Raw genomic sequence first — 18,177 nt, forward strand, 5'->3', positions numbered from 1 at the left:
GAGTTGGAAGAGACCCACAAAGACAACTGAGTTCAACTCCTGGGTCTGCAGCACAGGACCACCCAAAAATCAGACGATATACCTGAGAGCATTGTCCAAACCCTTCTTGAACTCCATCAGGCTCCGTGCCATGGCCACTTCCCTGGGGAGCCTGTTCCAGTGCCCAACCACTGTCTCGGTGAAAAACCTTTTCCTAATATCCAACCTGAACCTTCCCTGATGCAGCTTCATGCTGTTCCCTTGGGTCCTGTCACTGTTCAGAGAGGAAATCTACTTTTAATCTACTGTGGTAAAGCAGACGGGTTTCCTTTGAGCCCTGAAGAAGAGATTGCTAATAACCAATTTATTATAGGGCAAGCTCACCATGCAGGTGGAAGGGAGAAAACTGCTTTCAGCTTGGTTTTCTGTTGCTGTCACAAACATCTTATTTCTCTGTGTATACACTGGGGCCCAGCATTCTGCAATGCTTTTATATTTCCTTCCTTCTCTCTTCAGTATAAAGTTTAATTTCAGTATAATCATTTTCTACAAAAAAAAAAAAAAGTGGTGCTAAGAAAGTTAATTAACAGTTTTTAAAATATATACATTACTGCAGAAGACAGCACACAGCACCAAAACCAAGCTATCTGAATGCCTTTTAGCAAGGAATGCACTGTGACATTTAAAAAGCAAAGCAAAATACAGATAGAAGCCTATGTACTAAAGTCTAGTGTTATGTGCACTATGGCATAACAATTTCAGCACTAAAAAAAAAACAACTTACAAATGTCTCTACATACAGATAGGGGTTTATGAACCAAGAAATAGATGTCAGAGTTCACCTTTTGACTTCAAACTACCAGAGACAAGTACAGCAAGCAGATATGCAACAGCAAGACCAATGAAAGAAGATTCAATGAAAAGTAAAAATAATTCTGCAATGAAAAGTTACAGAATATATTTCCCGATGGGCAGGTTTTGTCATAATTGCCCTCAGATATTGCTTCATGCAAAAATGAATCTGATGGGAATCTTTCCACTTTTTTAGCCTCTGCATCAGGACATGAGAGATTTTAAATTCACCCTGTAACTGTGAATGTTTTCACTGGCTGTGAAAATGAACATTACTTTTTTTTTTTACTTCCACTTCTTTAAATTCTTCTAAGCCCTCCTTTTTTCTTTTTCTTTTTGGCAACCTTCATGGTTTAAAAACATTTTTTAATCTACATTCATTGTGTTGCCTTTTACTTTCACAGAATGCGGTCTTCCTCTTACATTTTGAAAAATGTTAGAAAAAAAATGTAAATCATTTCTCCACTTATTTTAGGTACCCACCAGCTAGTTCTGCAATGCACTCTGCATCTAGCTTGGCAAATAAGCTACCTTTCTGACCTCAAAACCGGGGTGAAAACCCGTCTGTATGCAGGAGGAAGTTTTTCAATTAACCTCATAGGAGCTTAAAAAAAAATAATCACTATCTCATTCCTCAGTAAGGAGTATTTTACATTCACGACTGAAATAATATATTCATTCTACACAATGCCAAAGCATGGATGAGTCTTCCTATCACTAATAGTTTTGGTCACCTGCTTCTGAAGCCTTCTACTTAAGATATAGACACCATAAGAGACAACGATCTGATTAAAATGCACTATTTTAGGGGATTCCATGCTTCTGATAAGACACTGAAATGTTTTGGAGAGCATGCTATAGGACCTATAGCAAGAAATTCTCTGGCTGTGTGAGTAGGTGTGTGTTTATCTGTGCTCAGACTCAAAATGAAAACCCTGTATTTCCCACAGAACTGCATGTTTGACAAAAATAAAATATCTTAATGGATCTGAAAAATTATGTTTCAGTGAATCAGCACATTTCATTTGTGTTGTTTGCTTTTTTTGTGTTTGCTGTTTTGGTTTTTTGGTTTCATTGTGTTTGTTGTTGTTTTTTGTGTTTTTTTTCTTTTTTTTTTTTTAATATGTATGGATTTTTTTTTCCAAAACAAATGCAATTTGAAATAAAAAAGGCATTTCAAAATAAAACAGCCTGAGCTTTCCAAGAGGATTAGAGTAAACTTATTTTCTGGCTTCTTCTGAAACCAAATTTTAGAAGATCAATTCTTTCCATAGGATGATTTAAATTTAAATAAAAGATTTTAATTGAAAAACATTTCACTGAGGGAAAACAAACATGATTAATTCTTATTTTCAGAAATAATCCTCATTCCAGTTCTTATGCACCAAGTATTCTATTTACTTACAGCGGATTTTTTTTTTTTTCTGAGATAACTATACGTGAAGAATATACATGAAGAAATGTTTTCTGAAGGTTCTCCCTTCAATTGGTGAGAATTCACTTAGAACTCAAAGGTATTAAACATTCTAGTTATTTATTTCCTTTGTACATTACCTTGTATTCATCAGAGAATTTCTTTTTCCTTCATATAGATTTGTTAAGTTTCTGCACACTGAGTTCGGTAATTTCACATTTCCTACCATCTTTACTACTTTCTTGATCATCCCTTTTTCCTGGATCACTGATTTAATATATTCAACACTGATTTGGGGTTCACAGTAGTTTTGCTGAGATTAAAAAAAATCATAACAAAATAAATAAAGTTCTTAAAATTAAAAGGAAGCATTTTGTATTCTCTCTCAACAGTTCCATTGCCCCAGACTGGAAAAGAGAAGAAAATTAAATGAATAGTTTAGATTCCTGCTGATAACCCACCTGTCTGATCTGCAGAACCTACCAGAGCAACCACAGAATTAAAGTGAACAACAGTTGTGCAAGATCATTGATTATGTTGCACAATGGCAGACAGAGAAGTAAACAACCACTGTCTTTTCAATGTGTTGTCAGCAAAGCATAATTAGTGTCCTAAGAGGACACTAATCAGGAGTGACAATTTTTGGAATAAGGTTCCAAAATTGCGGTATGCTTTACAGAAAAAACAAAAAACAAACATACAAAAAAAAAACAACTAGAAGATCAGTGTTTTTGTCCCACCAGATCCCCTATTAGCATCAGTGTAGTCATGCAAAAAGACTGTATCCTCACAGGCTGGAGAAGAGCCACAACTTCCACCAGCAGCTACAGCCCGTCACATCAGCATTTGTATGATCATCTCAGCTTGCACCACCAGCCACAATCAGTGAGGACACCACAGATCAGACCAGCAAGGCATGGGAGAGCAGATGCCACAAGAGCTGTTGGTGTACGAAGCACAGCACTCAACACCAGAGAGGCACCTTGACTGTACCTCATCTACAGCTTCCATTTTGACAAGTCTGTGTGTGGGTCAGAGGAAGACAGACACCTATCTGAAGCTTGTTTTATTGAATCGGGACTTCTCAAATCTTTCTCAGTTCTACACACTTGAGGCTTCAGTTTTTCATCCGACATACTGCTGCTCTCCTTGCCATGAATGAGCCAAGACAAAGAGAGCTGGGCAATCACCACCAACATGAAATTAAACAGCAGCAAGTGCAGATTCTGCACCTGTGAAGGGGCAACCCTGGCTGTACGTACAGACTGGGGGATGAGAGGCTCTGGAGCAGCCCCACAGAGAGGGATCTGGGGGTTTTGGTCACCATCAAGTTGAATATGAGCCAGCAGTGTGCCCTGGCAGCCAAAAGGGCCAACCGTACCCTGGGGTGCCCCAAGCACAGTGTTGCTAGCTGGCCAAGGGAAAGGACTGTCCTGCTCTGCTCTGCACTGGTGCAGCTTCACCTTGAACACTCTGTGCAGCTTTGGGCACCACAATATAAGAAAGAAAGAAAATGGTTAGAGAGTGTCTAAAGGAGGGCTACAAAGATGGTGAAGGGTCTGGAGGGGAAGACATGTGAGGAGCAGCTGAGGTGCCTTGGTTTGTTCAGCCCAGAGCAGAGCAGGCCGAGGGGAGGCCTCATGGCGGCCTGCAGCTCCCTCACGAGGGGAGCGGAGGGGCAGGCGCTGAGCTCTGCTCTCTGGGGACAGCGACAGGACCCGAGGGAACGGCATGGAGCTGGGACAGGGGAGGGTCAGGCTGGGGGTTAGGGAAAGGTTCTGCACCCAGAGGTGGTTGGGCACTGGGACAGGCTCCCCAGGGCAGTGGTAATGGCACCGAGCCTGCCAGAGTTCAAGAAGCCTTTGGAGAATGCTCTCAGACACATGGTCTGATTTTGGGGTGGTTCTGTGTAGAACCAGGAGCTGGACTCGATGATCCTTGTGGGTCCCTTCCAACTTGGGATATTCTGTTATTCTATGAAAATAATCTACAAGCACATTAGAAGTTTAGGCTCCAGAATGACAAAGGACAGCCTGGGTGAGAGTCATGAAGAAGCCAGCAATGTCGAGGCCCCATTGGCTCACTGTCACTCTCAAGAGCCTGCATGGCTTACTGTGGTTCTAATAGCAGTTGTAGATACAGGTCTTTATGGTGCAATTCTCTTCACAAAGCTGTTGATGTGCTTACTACCAGATATACTTCATCCCTTTGAGGATCAAATTCCAACTACCCTTCCCTCCCTGAACAGAAAAGGCCGTTAAGATACAAATACAATGCTCACAATTAATAGTGTTGTCTGCAAAGAACTGGTGAATAATGGAAATTTCCTCCACCAAAATGTTGCCTTTTTTTTTTTTCCCTTAATGTACACCACTACATCTGCAACTACCAGAAGCATACGTATTTCTTTTAGAGAAGCTGTGTGTTCCCATAAAAGCACCCACACAAGGAACTAAATTACTCCTCCAAACAAAGGGTACTGCGTATCTGAACCACTGCAGAGGTATGCTTAAGCTGCATCTGAACAAGCTCTCTCAGAAGCAAGGAAAGGAAGGCTGAGACAGGACGGTGCTCTGCTAGGGCTAAAGGACCTTAGCGAAAAGGAGTAGATCCCAGTGATGTCCTCTTGTAGGTGGACATCATGCTAAAGCAGTTACAGTGTGTCTACTATCCAAGATGACTCATGGGCCTTTGTAACCTCAAAGCTCAAATGCATTTCCCCAAATATGCTACACTTTTTCCAAATACACCCTTCATTCCCTAACTACATCTTACCATTAAAATCCTTTGGTATATGTAAGGTGAAGCAGTGCTAACAGCTGCTTCACCATTCTTTCACTTGTGATAGTACAGCTACCAGCCATAAGTCCAAAAATCATATTGAGAAAGGTGGTCTTGTGAAGCCAACAACCAGAACATTCTGGAAATGTGAATGACAAAGGTGACCCCCTCCTGCAAAACAAAAATCATTATGCCCCACATTACAGGAAACCTACAAACAAGTGGCAAGGGCACCTGGAGAAGAGGGATAAGGCTCAGGATGTCCGTAGTCTATTCTGTATTTTGACGGTAAATAAGAGTGGATATACCTTGCAAAGTGACAGACATCTACAGTATAAAGAAGTCTTCTTCAGCAATTTGTTCGGGTTCTCTTTTAGACAGTGGAGAAAAAACTTGAGTGTGATCTTTCTATGCTAAAGTAGGCACTTAAAAGCTTATGTTTAATGCCTTAAAAATAGCTGCTTCTCTGTCCTGTCCAAAAAGAGAAGGCTGGAATCTACTTTAGATGAAGTTGACCCCATCACAGATAACTGAGGCAAAGCAAATTAAATTCCACTCATGACTAGGATCTTGTATAAGAAGTAAACACACATGGGCCTCCATCTTCCCATACATGGGCTAGCGATAGCATTTCTACACGGAGATCTTTACATGAGAAGGTAAGGGAAAGATGGGGCTCTGTACAAGCTTCTCAGTAAGGTGGGAGAGCTGACTTCATTGCAGTTCAAAATGTTCCCAGATGGTATGACTGGTCCTCAAACATGAGGGGGTGGGAAGAACCATGTCATTCATTCCCACTCCAGTGGTCTTGGCTGCACAAACTAACATCTCACAGAATGACTTGGAGTCAATATACATCTCATTTTCCACCTACGCAACCACTGCACTAGGTATTCTTGCCCAAAGCAAGTCCACCACAGTGAAAGTGCACGGAGCTGCAATGCCTCCAGGTAGTTTAACACCAAGTGTGGGATGAAGGCAGAAAAGAGGACCACTGATAATGAGACCATCATTGTTATCTCAAATGAACCATGTCTGAATAACGACCTCCATTTATAAAATGTAACATAGTGAAAACTGCTTGTAACCAAGATTCACTCCACCACTCACACTATAGCTAGTGGTATATGCTGATTTTAGATTGTGTGTCTGTCTGAAGACTAAGAAATACTGTTCTTTCTAGCCAGAATAGGCTACAGAGATTCTGCTGCCAACCATAACATATAAAAGAACCTATAAAATTACAGTCACACACTAAGGCATATGTCTCACATTTAACTTAATGTTTATCTTGTCAGCAAATCCAGCTAGGACATGCCAACATTTTGTTTCATTCATGCTGTCTTCAAAATCATCTGTTTTAGGGAGGAAAAGAAGGGGAGAGAAAAGAAAGTGCAAGAGAATTATCAAAATATAAAAACAGAACAAAATTTGAGTTAATCTCACAGTTAAGACTCAAAGCTCAAACTCAAAAGAGCCTTGTGCAAAAGACTCAGGCAGTAACAGCAATCCCCTTTTCTCCTCTCCCATGGACTAAAGTCATCATCCCTGATTTTCTATGGAAAATGAGCAATCATTCTAAAATTTGCCCTCTTCACATCTACAATGGGAAGTGGACTCCTTGACTTCTGCTAAACCTCATTCTGCTAAAAGATCTTATCATTGTCACTGCTGAGGAAGTCACCTTGACATGCTGTAGACCTGGCATCAACCACTCCTGAAGAACACATTCATGACAAAAATCAATTGTAACGCAGATGGAAGCAAAGGAGCAAAATGACAGCTACCCCTTTGGAAAATATCTAGAATTTCTGCATTAATAAAAGCATTTCCTTACATAAAACACAGCTTACAAAACTAAATAATTCATCATAATGAATTATTTAGAGAGATGTGGACTGAGTATGTTTACAAGTCCCAAGCTGTTTTACAAAAGGGAAACATTTATATAATTGGTCCTCAAACTCTTTCTTAAATGTGCTTACAATGAGAGGTTTCTGATTATCAGTGGCACTGCTCCTGAATGCAAAGATTTTTAAACTGAGAATTTGGTGGGAAGAAGGGATAAGAGGGAAACAACTAAGTAAGGAGATGATTTTCTAAAATAATCTTTTCTAAGTAATTGGTGATTATTGATGCCAAATAGACGATTCTTACAAAAGCCATCCTTCAAACCTTATCTCAGGTGTGGTAAAGGTCTCCAAATCAGACATAATTAAATCATTGACCTGAGGCACTATCTCCCCAAAGAGTCATCTGCCACGTGAAGATGCAGGGCAAGCCAAACCCATTGCACTATAAACATCAGCACTTTCCCCCTGGCAAAGCATATTCCACAAGTCCCCAGAGGAAGCCATTTATGCCTAGGAATAAGACTGCCCATGACAGCCCGAGGATGCTTTTGATAAGTTCGTCCTCACCTCTATCACATTCTGCTTGGCACTCTCCTCTCAGACCGTCTGCCACAGCTTCCTCTGGATATCTCCATGGTCAGAAGTCTCCATGGAAATGCTCTTTGCATGTACTCTCAGGTCTCTTCCCTCCCTGAATATGATCTCTTCCTGAAAGCTCCTGCTGACCCTAGTCCTGACAATTCAAAAGCTTTTACAGGCTCTGGGTGCTCTTTTCAATAGAGATGAGTAAAAAGCTAGACTAAAAAAAGCCCACAGAGAGAGGGTCTGAACCCATAGCTGACCCTGATTTCAGCAAGAAATTGGAATAGAGACTTCCTGAGGTTCCTTACAGCCTGAGTTATATGATGAACCTGTCCTATGAGCAAAAATGTCTTTTTGCTATTCACTTCATCAAAGAGTAAGTAGAATAACAGACCCAGGAAGAAGCTAAGGCTGGCCAAGGAGGACAGGCAAGCAAGCTTGTCATTCTGCTGCTCCCTTTATCCAGAGTAACCTCAGACTGTAGAATTCCATCCAAGAGGCACCTATTGCAGGAAAAATAACCTCTGTGCTCTGTCTGCCCTGTCTACAGCCGATCCCCCTGACACCAAGGAGTCTTAGATGAGATGCAAGGAAGAATCATGTCCTCAGACTTTCTGGTTGTAATACATCACAAAAGGAAAATAGGTAGAAGAAAAGCTCAGGTGCATCAAGTAAAGGGCTTACCTTTAGGTTGAATCTTTTTAAAAGCTCTGTTAGCTACACTTCTTCAAAGAACATACTGCCATTTTCTGCTCCAAGGCAAGCACCTGTAGTTATATAGTAAGCAGACACCTGACTTTGGGAAGGAAAGCAAGGCACAAGTGCTAATACAGACACGGGTACTCCTCCCACCTGCAGGTGTGGTGAGCAAACTAGCCACAGTCATATCCTTCTGCACTCCTAACCCAGCCACAATTGTCTTTATCTCAAACCAGTGAAGGATTCCCACCACAACCAGGGATTTATTATCCATAATGCAGGAATTTCAAATCAGAGCATTCAGCCCTTGCTTCTTGCCTTCATTCTTTTAGGCCTATGTTGCTTTTGTGTCTTTTGTCCAGGGACGATGCCTCATCATGTGTGCCCAACACAGTTAGTTCTCTCTTTTCACTGAGCGCCCTTCTTACTCTAAAGTGTGTGCCCCATCTTTGATCTACTAGCTGACAATGCAGCAGATACTCTGTGTTGCATGGCTGATTCTGACATTAGATGTGTCCTAATTAAATCTAACTAACCTATTTCAGGGTCTCCCATCACTACTGCATCTGAGCCACTCTTAGCTTATTGGCATGGAGACTTCAAAGTTCATAGCAGAAAAACATGTACATGCTAAATCAAATTTCACCCTCGTAAAGCCCAAGTTGACAGGCTGGGTAAGCTCTGAAAGGCTGCAGAGAAAAGTGTATAAATCTCTTTGAGCACCAACAACCCTTATGTAGTAAAAACTCCACGGCTCCTAGTTCAGCAGGGATCGTGACATCTGATGGTTATCCCAAGGCCCGAGAGTGGAGCAGAGGAACAGAGTAGCCAAGGTTACACCCCTCTCCCTGCTGCAGGTCACTCCCGCCTCATTGGGTGCTACCCTGATCAGGTTGTCCCACCCTAGGAAAATCTGGCTTCTGAAGTTACCCTACACAGCTTGTTTATGGCTCTGGATAATGGTTAACTTGCTGAGGATACTAATTAACTTGCTACAGCAGGCCTAGCATGCATCTGAGGTGGAGCTTGACGGTCACGCGTGTGGGTCACCATAGAGGACTGCTGATCTAGCAGCTGCCAAAAATAAAGGAAAGCCATTTCTCCCTGCTGCCAGAGCCCGAATGTGTGTTCAGCATGTGCTGCTGTAGGCAAGAGTTATGCTGTTGGGTATTTTTAGTTCATCTAGCAGCAACTATTTCTGCATTCCAATTTCTGATGCCGAGTTATCCCACCTTCTGTTTCTCGATTAGGGTATTATTATTAGCTACGCAAAACTGATGAGCTTCTCGGCACGGCAAGTTTAATAAAGCATTAATGTCACCCACTACCAACGCAAGTCACCTAAAGAAAATAAGGCTTAATTTACAGTGCTACTAAAAATTAGCAGGAGTCTGCTGATCATTTCTCACTAGATTTTCTTTCTTCTTCGACGATGTTTCTTCCCTCCACAGACAAAAGATTGATGCAATCTAAAATATCCTCCCAAGGTATTCCTTCCTTTCCTACCATGAAAGATCATACCCAAGCACTTTTAACATAACATAGAATTATTATTCCTTCTCCTTTTGGTCCAATAAACAGATGTTTACTTCTTGCAAAAAAAAAAGAGTAGCCTTCCTGAAATGACTTCTCTACCTTGTCCCTCTTCTGCCTCCCAGTGGCCCTGACTTTGCTGCTCAGTTCCCCACACAAAGGTGAGGAACGTTCTGGTGGTCATGACATTGCCAGCTAAAACCGGACCACGACTTTGATCCATCCAGGACAGCCAACAAAAACCTTTCCACTGACGGGGTTCAGGCTTCCACTCCTTTCTCAAACAACAATCTCTTTACAGCCTTGTGCATTATTTTTTCTCCTGAAAAGCCTTTTGTGCATGGAGATGAATCTTGCTGTTTCTGAGGTCAGTGGCAAGCATCCTCTTGACTGCAGCAGTGAAAGGACTGGCTGTCTATAGAGCAAAGCACTCTAGAACCTAACACAATGCAACTTTATTTTTTGTAACATCTACCCTGGCCAACTGTACCCTCACACAGCTCAGCTTAAACACAGCTGCAAAGGGAGAGGGAAACAGAGAAAACAATGAAGAGACATGGACAGAAAAGAGATGTCTTCAGCTGAGATTTTAAACCAAGACAGGCAGGCAAAGAAAATAAATAGGACTGCACTGCTGCATGGCATAGAATAGATTTAAGCAATGTGGTATAGTCTATAAACACCTGTAAGAAGTCCCTTGCAGCAGCAGACACTGCTTTGCTTTAATGAAATCCATCTGCCTTGTCTCACAGAGATCCTCATGCTTTAAGGTGTGGGATAGTCAGAGTCCTAGTAGCACGTAGGAGCTGTGCAGATGTAAGCTGGTACCTGCTGAACTCCGGTACTCAATCACACAGAGGGTGGGCAGCTGCCACAGTTAACAGCAGCTAGCAAGCCTGTGTCTTGGGCTCAGAACCTGTAGCTCAGAGGGTTAAGTCTCTGCAGAAACAAAATTATCAGCCAGAACACAAATTTTCTTAGATCACACAAATCCAGAATAGGGTTAGTCAAAGGAACGTGATTTTCCAAATTGTTGTGTTGACCCACGCTTCCCCATCTAGAGCAAAAGGGAAGTTTCCATATGCAGACGAAATCATTTCACCATGATTTCATGCAGACACCCTCAAAGCTGATTCTCACAAGTCAAGTGCATTTTTTAGTTAGATCAGGAGGTTACACCATCCACATGCATCTTCTGCCCTCAATAAAGTCAAATCACAGCCACTGAGAAGCAACACAGGATAGTAGTGAGAAGGAGAGGGAGATAATATAATAGGAATGGAGATTTTCATATTGAAACACCCCACTTGTAGAAGACTCAGTGAGGGAAATACTGGTCCTTTCACTCTCTTTTTGAAATCGTTTTCAGAAAAGAGGCTTCCTTTTCCTACTGTTCAATCTTCGAAACACAGTGTTTTTGGCAGTAGGGGCTGATAAATTGACACAGACGCAAACAATGTTTCACTCAAGGTATATCCTCCAAGTAATACTCATGTTCTTTTATGCCATAAGAAACTAATGGTACACTGCTTTCTAGCCTCGGAAATAAATTCAATGTTAGCGACATGTTAGAAGCTAAAATTACACGTTAAAAGATTCTGGCAGGGCCAGATTCTTTCCCAATCACACAGATCTGGATAGAAATAAAACGGGAGAGATTTGTTTGCCCAACTAACTGGACAAAGAAAGAGCCTGCTGCTCCCCATGCTGCTAAGTGATGGCAGCAGATGAGTGGTCCTTCCCAAGCCAAGTTACATTAAGAAAGCCCCACTTGTCATTGTGCTGCATGCTGTGAATCCTTAAAAGCCACACTGTTACCAGGAAGACAGAATTTGAAATTTCCATGCAAAAGAGACAGACACCGACTTCTTGAAGCACCACTGCTATGCATTAGCAATACAGGTCTGTGGTATAAAGACTATCATCTGCAATTCATGCTTTGAAGTCCCATACGATGTGTAAAGCCTAGCTTATCCATGACAACACCACATAGCTAAGAAAAAGTTAGAACAAATTAAAAATAAGATAAATATATCTCCTGGACAGTGATCAGAAAGTACAAAAGCAAAGATTTTGTAAATACATATACCAGTAGAAGGTCAAAATAGTGCTTAGACAGTCTTACATGTATGATCCTAAAAATGAGAAAACAGACATCACATCAAGGACACATCAGTAATGTGCATCTACCTATAGTGCTTCAACAGCAGTAAGACAAGTAAATGGTGTGGCTCCCTCTGTGTCCGTGGAAGATGAGCTTTTCTTTTTTTCTGTGGAATCAGCAGAACCAGAATCATTCTTTATGTGATGCAGCCACACAAATGGCTTGTTTCAGTACTGAAACAGCCACATCTGAGGTATGGGTGCTCCAGTCACAAAGAAACCACACCAAGGCACATCTGATCTGGGGAGAGAAGTGGAAGTGCCATCAGATTTCTGGGAGGTCTGTGGGAGGACTGGAGAGAGCATCCCCCTCTGCAAGGGATTCTCTGCTGATTCGCATCAACACACGAATGTCAGCAGCATCTTAGCACAGAAAAGGAATTCTCCCTTTTTACACTTTGTTGGGATGCTCCATCTGCTGCAGTCAGACAGGGGAAAAGTAAAACTGCTGAATAACAGCGTCCTTAACATTGCAGGCACTAATAATAGGATTAGAGAGAGAATAAAATTATATCTTTTTGGATTTAGATTTTGAAGAAGCCATCTTATGACTCACTCGCCTGACAAGTTGAGATCAGGCGTGCCGTGGTGTTGACCTTCTGAAACAGGACTCCGATCAGCCCAGCAGTCACAACCGCTGCAGGTTGTTTCAGCCCATTACCTCCCGGAGCAGTGTTAGCAAAGGTCATGCTGCACCGTAGGCCCTGCTTCCCTTGCAGCATGTCAGAAACTGCCAGTGTGCAAGGATGGGAACTGGATACAGGGGAGATTTCAGAAGAAATGCAGTGAGACACTTGTGCTATTCATGCTTTTAGACACACTTTTCTCAGTTCCTTCTAGCTGTGCTGCTGGGAAGCATGGGCTCACAGATCATCTCACCAAGCCGGGGGGAAGGTCTTAACCCATCATCAAGGAAGCTGGTGGACCCCAGGAGATGCTGAGCAGAGGCTAAGAGCGTACCCTACCTGAGCCAATAAATGAGAAAGGAGTTACAACCTTTTCAAGTGAAGTTATGGAATATAACAGGACATAATAGAACAGAATAACATAGTTCAGTTGGAAGGGACCTGCAAAGATCATCAACTCCAACTGCTTGACCACTTCAAGGCTAACCAAAAGTTTGGTGTCTGCTAGGTGGACAATAAGGTCCAGGTACAATTTGAACTTACGAACCTGCCAATACAAAATGATCACCCAAAAAGGATGTGTGGTGGCAAAAAAAAAGAAAAAAAAAAAAAAAGAAAAAGAAAAAAGGTCATTTCCTTATCAAGACCACAGCTACAGCTAATTTCAAGGTATGGAGTGTCCAATCTTTGATGAAAAGATCTCATCCTCCCCTCACTCACTGGGAAAACTTTTATTTTCCATGGTTACATGCCTGCCTCATTAAGCAGCAGATCTAGCCAATCACCATATAGTGTAAAGGCAGAGAATTACAATATTGCAACAAGGAGAATCACAAAGTATGATTACTGAGTGGAGTAATAAAAGGCAGTTTACGTGCAGCCTCAAAATACAATGAATAGCATTGTCAAACTAAATGCAAGGTACAACATTGATCATCAAATCTTCTCTTGCCTCAGGTTACTACATGGTAGGATCTGGAAAACGGCAGCTTCCTTATTTAAAAAAAAAAAAAAAAAAAAAAAAAGCCCTGGCTGCAGCATTTCAGAAATGCCTCTTTCAACCTGTTGGCAAATGCTGACTTCTGAACAGCAACTATTGTACAAGTCTTCTTTTGTTCTGAGCTCCGAGAGGCACAGCGGGTGACTAATGCAAATAAGGATCTGGATTTTAAAAGATGCTTAATAATATCATTAGATGCAAAAATTGTTTTGTTTTTTTTTTTTTTTCCTTAGAAATGCGCTAGTGAACAACACTAAGTGGGCATCAAGAGACCAGCTGTTAACAGCTGTGCACAAATCAATAGAAAAACTGTTCTCTTCCTTTACTATAGAAATAAAATATAATAGAACAAGCCGTAAGGTAAAATGAAATCAAAATTAAAATAATCCCTCCTAAGCTTTCCAGTTTAAACAAGGGAAAGAGGTGTAGAGGTGAGGGACACTAATCATTAAAAATTGGTTATTTGAGGTGGGAAAAATCTTTGATGTTTACGTTGATATCAGATACAGTGCCCTGACTTTCCAAAAACACACAGCATTTCACAGTGCTTTTTCTACAGAGGAGTTTTATAACAAAGCAGTGTTTATGAAAAAATGCACATCTCCTGCCTTTCCCAGAGCCATTTCCAGGAGAAGTTTTGCAGCCCCACAGCAATCAAAAGTCTGTGCTTGAGTTCTTCCTTTCTCATACTCATCTACCTACAGCTAGCAGCAAGTTAAGACCACATAAGAATATTTTCAGGGTGTTAATGTGTAACACTACAAAAGCCCTTTGACCTTCAGTCATTTGCTTGTGCTGGTGAGAGATGATCACGGCTCCATGCCATACTGAGGTGCACTTTAGATCTCCGCAACACGTATAAACAGCATTTTAATCCTGTCTCTGATGTCTTCGTGACCAAAACGTGATGAGGTTTGTGCTCTTTTTAGAGGCAATTTCATAGGTATTTTTATTCCCTGTTATTACCCAGAAGAAGTTTCAAAATTGAAACATTCTCTGATTTGAAGCAGACACCAAATCTCATGCAGAAATACCCTGTAACGTGACTAGGTTAGTCCAATGTCCTGATGACTGTAGTGTTACAGTGACTCTGTTTAAATAGCACAAGGATCCAAAATCATCCCCTTCAGTTAAACTTGATGTCCGTGAGCACTGTTATTAACATGGGTCAAATGGCCCTTTGCAGACCCGTAGTGACGATAAGGTCAGGTTCTTAAGGAAATTATTTTGCAAATCAAAGCACTGATTCCAAATACTTGTCTCTGTTTTCTTTTTCTGTCCCTCATCCCATCGAGTTCACTTGCAATGGGACATAGGTCCCAGGTGATTTTTACAACACTTCTGCATAAGAACCAGGCATAAGGTCCTGCCTACCCAAATTCCTTGCTTTCCTGTAGCTTGCAGGAGGAAGGTGTTTATGATCAGATAGCAAAGGTGGGCCCAATTCTGTGTTCTGTTCTATACCTCTTTGGGAAATCACAGGTTATCTCCCAGCTCCAGCTGATTTTAGGGGGATCTGCAAGCAAGTAGCAAAACACAGGACTGGGACAAAAAAAAAGCCCTGTGATTTTCAAATCAGGTTTCACGTGAAAGACAGATGCCCCTTGACTGTGTTGGTTGGCATTGGGTCATATCCAGACTGTCCCTACAGTATAAATAAGAAGTAGAGTTATGACTGTATCATATTCTGGGACAAACTCAAAAGCCTTCTATTAAAATGCTTATCATTATTAAAGCTAGGGGCATTTCCAGCTATGCAGACAAGGATGATTTGGGGAGGACAGGGGAAGATAAGGACACCAGACAGGGAGAGCAGGGGGTTATAGAAGGAGACAGAGACAGCAGCAGCAGCTCTCATTCTCCTCAAAGCTGACCAAAAAAATAATAATAGTAATAATAAGAAATATATACATATAGTACTAGTTACACGGAATTGAAAAGAGCTCTCTGCAGTCATTACATAGCAAACACTTACGGCTTGGCTTAAACTTGCTTCTTATTCTCTCCCCCTCACGCTCCCCAGACATGTACACACTCATCCACAGATATTTGCCTGCACAAGGACACTCCACAGCTTTGGATCCCTTCTGTTTTTAAAATGAAAAGGACTGTCCCCGTATGCCTTTGGATTACAGCTATTATTCCTACCTTTTAAAATGCATTCAATACGTGCTTTCTCATACACAGATGAAGTGAGCATCACTTACTGCTTGGCTATCACACCCACATCTTTAAGAAGATACATTTTTGATTCTGCTTAGAAGGTGTAAAGGTTTAAGAGATATTTCTGCAAATATATATGTGTGTATATATATACATTTACAGATATGATTGCATTGCTATTGCAATGACTTAGCCTGGCTTTGAAGCACTTGAGGTAAACGTGCCAGTTCTGGACTACGGTGAGGTTGCTAGTCTTGGCTATTCATACACCTCTCTGGTTTACAGCTCTCTGCTGGATATGATGAGAGAGATTTATTTGTGGAGTGGGCAGAGACAGAAGTGCGTTGTCGCATGAAATTTTTTTTAAAGGGTTATTAATTACCATGTCAACCTTTGCTGTGCTGCTGCTGCCCACTTTTATTTCGGAAGCACAGCCGTTCGGCACTCTTACCACATTGGGTTCCCCAATCACCCCGTTTTCAAACAACCTCTTAAAATTTTATTTATTATTCCTTATACATCAGGATGGAGGAGACGGAGAGGGGCAGCATGGCAGAGACGGGAAACACGATCCAGAAAACATGCTTGCCTTGAATTGTCATCACCCTGCCGTTGGAAGGGGAGAGCCGGAAAAACTAGCAACAAACACTCGCACGCAAACACACGCCAGGCACACACCACATCGATCACGGGGAGTTTGCGAGCAGCCCCGTGGCTCTTACCTGGGTTGTCTGGGATCCCTCTGCAGTGCACCTCCCTCAGCTCCCTCTCCCCCTATTCCTGCCCCCGGTGGGGAGCAGCGGGGCCGGTGCCGGTGCTGTGGCGGGGTGACGGTGCAGGTAGGGGACGGCAGGCGGCTGGCTGCAGCCTCGGCTGCCGGGCTCTGGCTCCTGCCAGGGCTGCTGCTGCTGCTGCTGCTGCTGCTCCTGATGATGCTGAGGAGGAGGAGAGCGAGTGAGGAGGAGGAGGAGGATGCTGGCGGTGATGCTGTTGCTATGGTTACCCAACTCGGCGGCGCGGAGCTGCTCGGCGCAACAGCTGCCCCAGCACCCAGATCTCCTACTCGGCACCCACCGAAGGGCCCTGGGTTAGACGGGCACGGAGGGGTCACCCCAAAGCCCTTCCAGAGGGAGGATGGAGGTCGCTCGCTCTTCGGAGCTCGGAGAAAACAGGCAGCAATGTGCCTAAAATGTTTGCACGGAAATAAAGTCCCTGCACGCTCCTGGGCGAAAAGCTTGCTGCCCTGTGAAGGTCGAATACCAGCTTCTGCGAGGCCAGGGTTTTATTTTCGGGGCTGCTCTGCATTTCTGTTACGAAGGGAACAAAACAGCAAAGCAGAGGAGGGGAGTAATTTTCAAAGTTCCTGTTCTGATGTAAGTTTGGACTTTTTTCTTTTAAAAGGAAGGTCAGTCCTCTTTCTTTAAGACAGGGCTTAAAAGAAGGATTTTATTACCATCTTTTGTAAAGGTGGGTGTGTTTGTTTGTTTGTTTGTTTTTTGTATAGAGAAACCCCCTTACGAGCCAATTCCTTGTGAGAGGGATAGAGCTGCATCCTAACAGAAAACACTGAGAAAAAAAATCTCTCTGAAAGGAGCCTTCTTACACAGCCCAGGACACTAATAATTCATGCCTAATTACATGAAGCAAACAAGCTGAACTTTGCCTTTTTCTAGGGACCTGAAAATAAGAAAGGAAAGAATCCAAGGTGGATTGGCTGCCACATGATCGAAATGTGGAGTCCTAACTGAGAGAGACATGTGAAATCAAGGCGTTCAGTTGCCATTTATCTATCAAATACGCATGTCACGAGGCTCTGATTCTGCACTGGAACATCACAAGATGCAGCAAGGTCACAACAATCAAATGTCACTTCCATCCAAAAATGTCAGTGCAAAGCCGCGTAACATTCATATGCCATGACAGTTCTTTCCAGAGCTGGTACTGTTTGCTGGACGTTGTGATGCCCTGTCTAAAACCTACCGAAAAAGAAAAATCACTGGTGGAAACTTTCTAAAGGGATTTGTTTCCTACTGCCAGAGCTCTGCTCGCAGCCTAGATGCCGCAGAGGATATTAACCTTTGAGTCCGAGGCACTAAGAAGATGCACTGGATAGTATTTCCTATTAAATTATCCTGGAGAAGGAGTTCCAGGAGATGTGCTGGCAGCACCACTCCCCAAGGTATTCTAGAAGACGGTGTCTCCAAACCATGTTCATCTGAAGATTCATAATGTGGTTCACATAAAGGCATTTTCTGTTTATCTCATTGCTATAGGAGAACCTGGAACCACCCATCTGAGGAGCAAAATGCACCAGCCAGCACTCATTAAATCAGACTTCCTTGGAATAACTTCCCATTTCCCTGTCTTTATGTATCTTATAAAATTAGTTGCTATATACATCATTGCTGCTATAGGGTTTTTAATTAATATTTTTAATATTAATTCAGGCAGCAATTCTGATCCCCGATCAGATACTATATGGAATAGTTGTCTCAGAGGGCTTTTCTACCACTCAGAAAATGAAAGAAAAAA

General features: G+C 42.3%; 1 protein-coding gene across 5 annotated transcripts in view; it reads right to left on the reverse strand.

The window, feature by feature from the left end:
* FAM135B (family with sequence similarity 135 member B) overlaps nucleotides 1-16,608 on the reverse strand; it is a 204,799-nt gene extending 188,191 nt beyond the window's left edge. For 2 of the 5 annotated variants that reach the window (XM_066990771.1, XM_066990767.1), the window contains exon 1: nucleotides 16,368-16,604. The gene's annotated coding sequence lies outside the window, so the exon portion shown is untranslated. Of the gene's footprint in view, nucleotides 1-8,145; nucleotides 8,919-16,367 lie in introns of those variants that run through there. The other 3 variants (XR_010828841.1, XM_048049378.2, XM_066990769.1) reach the window with 3 other exon arrangements.
* Between the last annotated feature and the right edge of the window lie 1,569 nt (nucleotides 16,609-18,177).

The sequence above is a fragment of the Anser cygnoides genome, chromosome 2 (assembly GCF_040182565.1).
Source record: "Anser cygnoides isolate HZ-2024a breed goose chromosome 2, Taihu_goose_T2T_genome, whole genome shotgun sequence".
NCBI classification, from domain to species: Eukaryota; Metazoa; Chordata; class Aves; order Anseriformes; family Anatidae; genus Anser; species Anser cygnoides.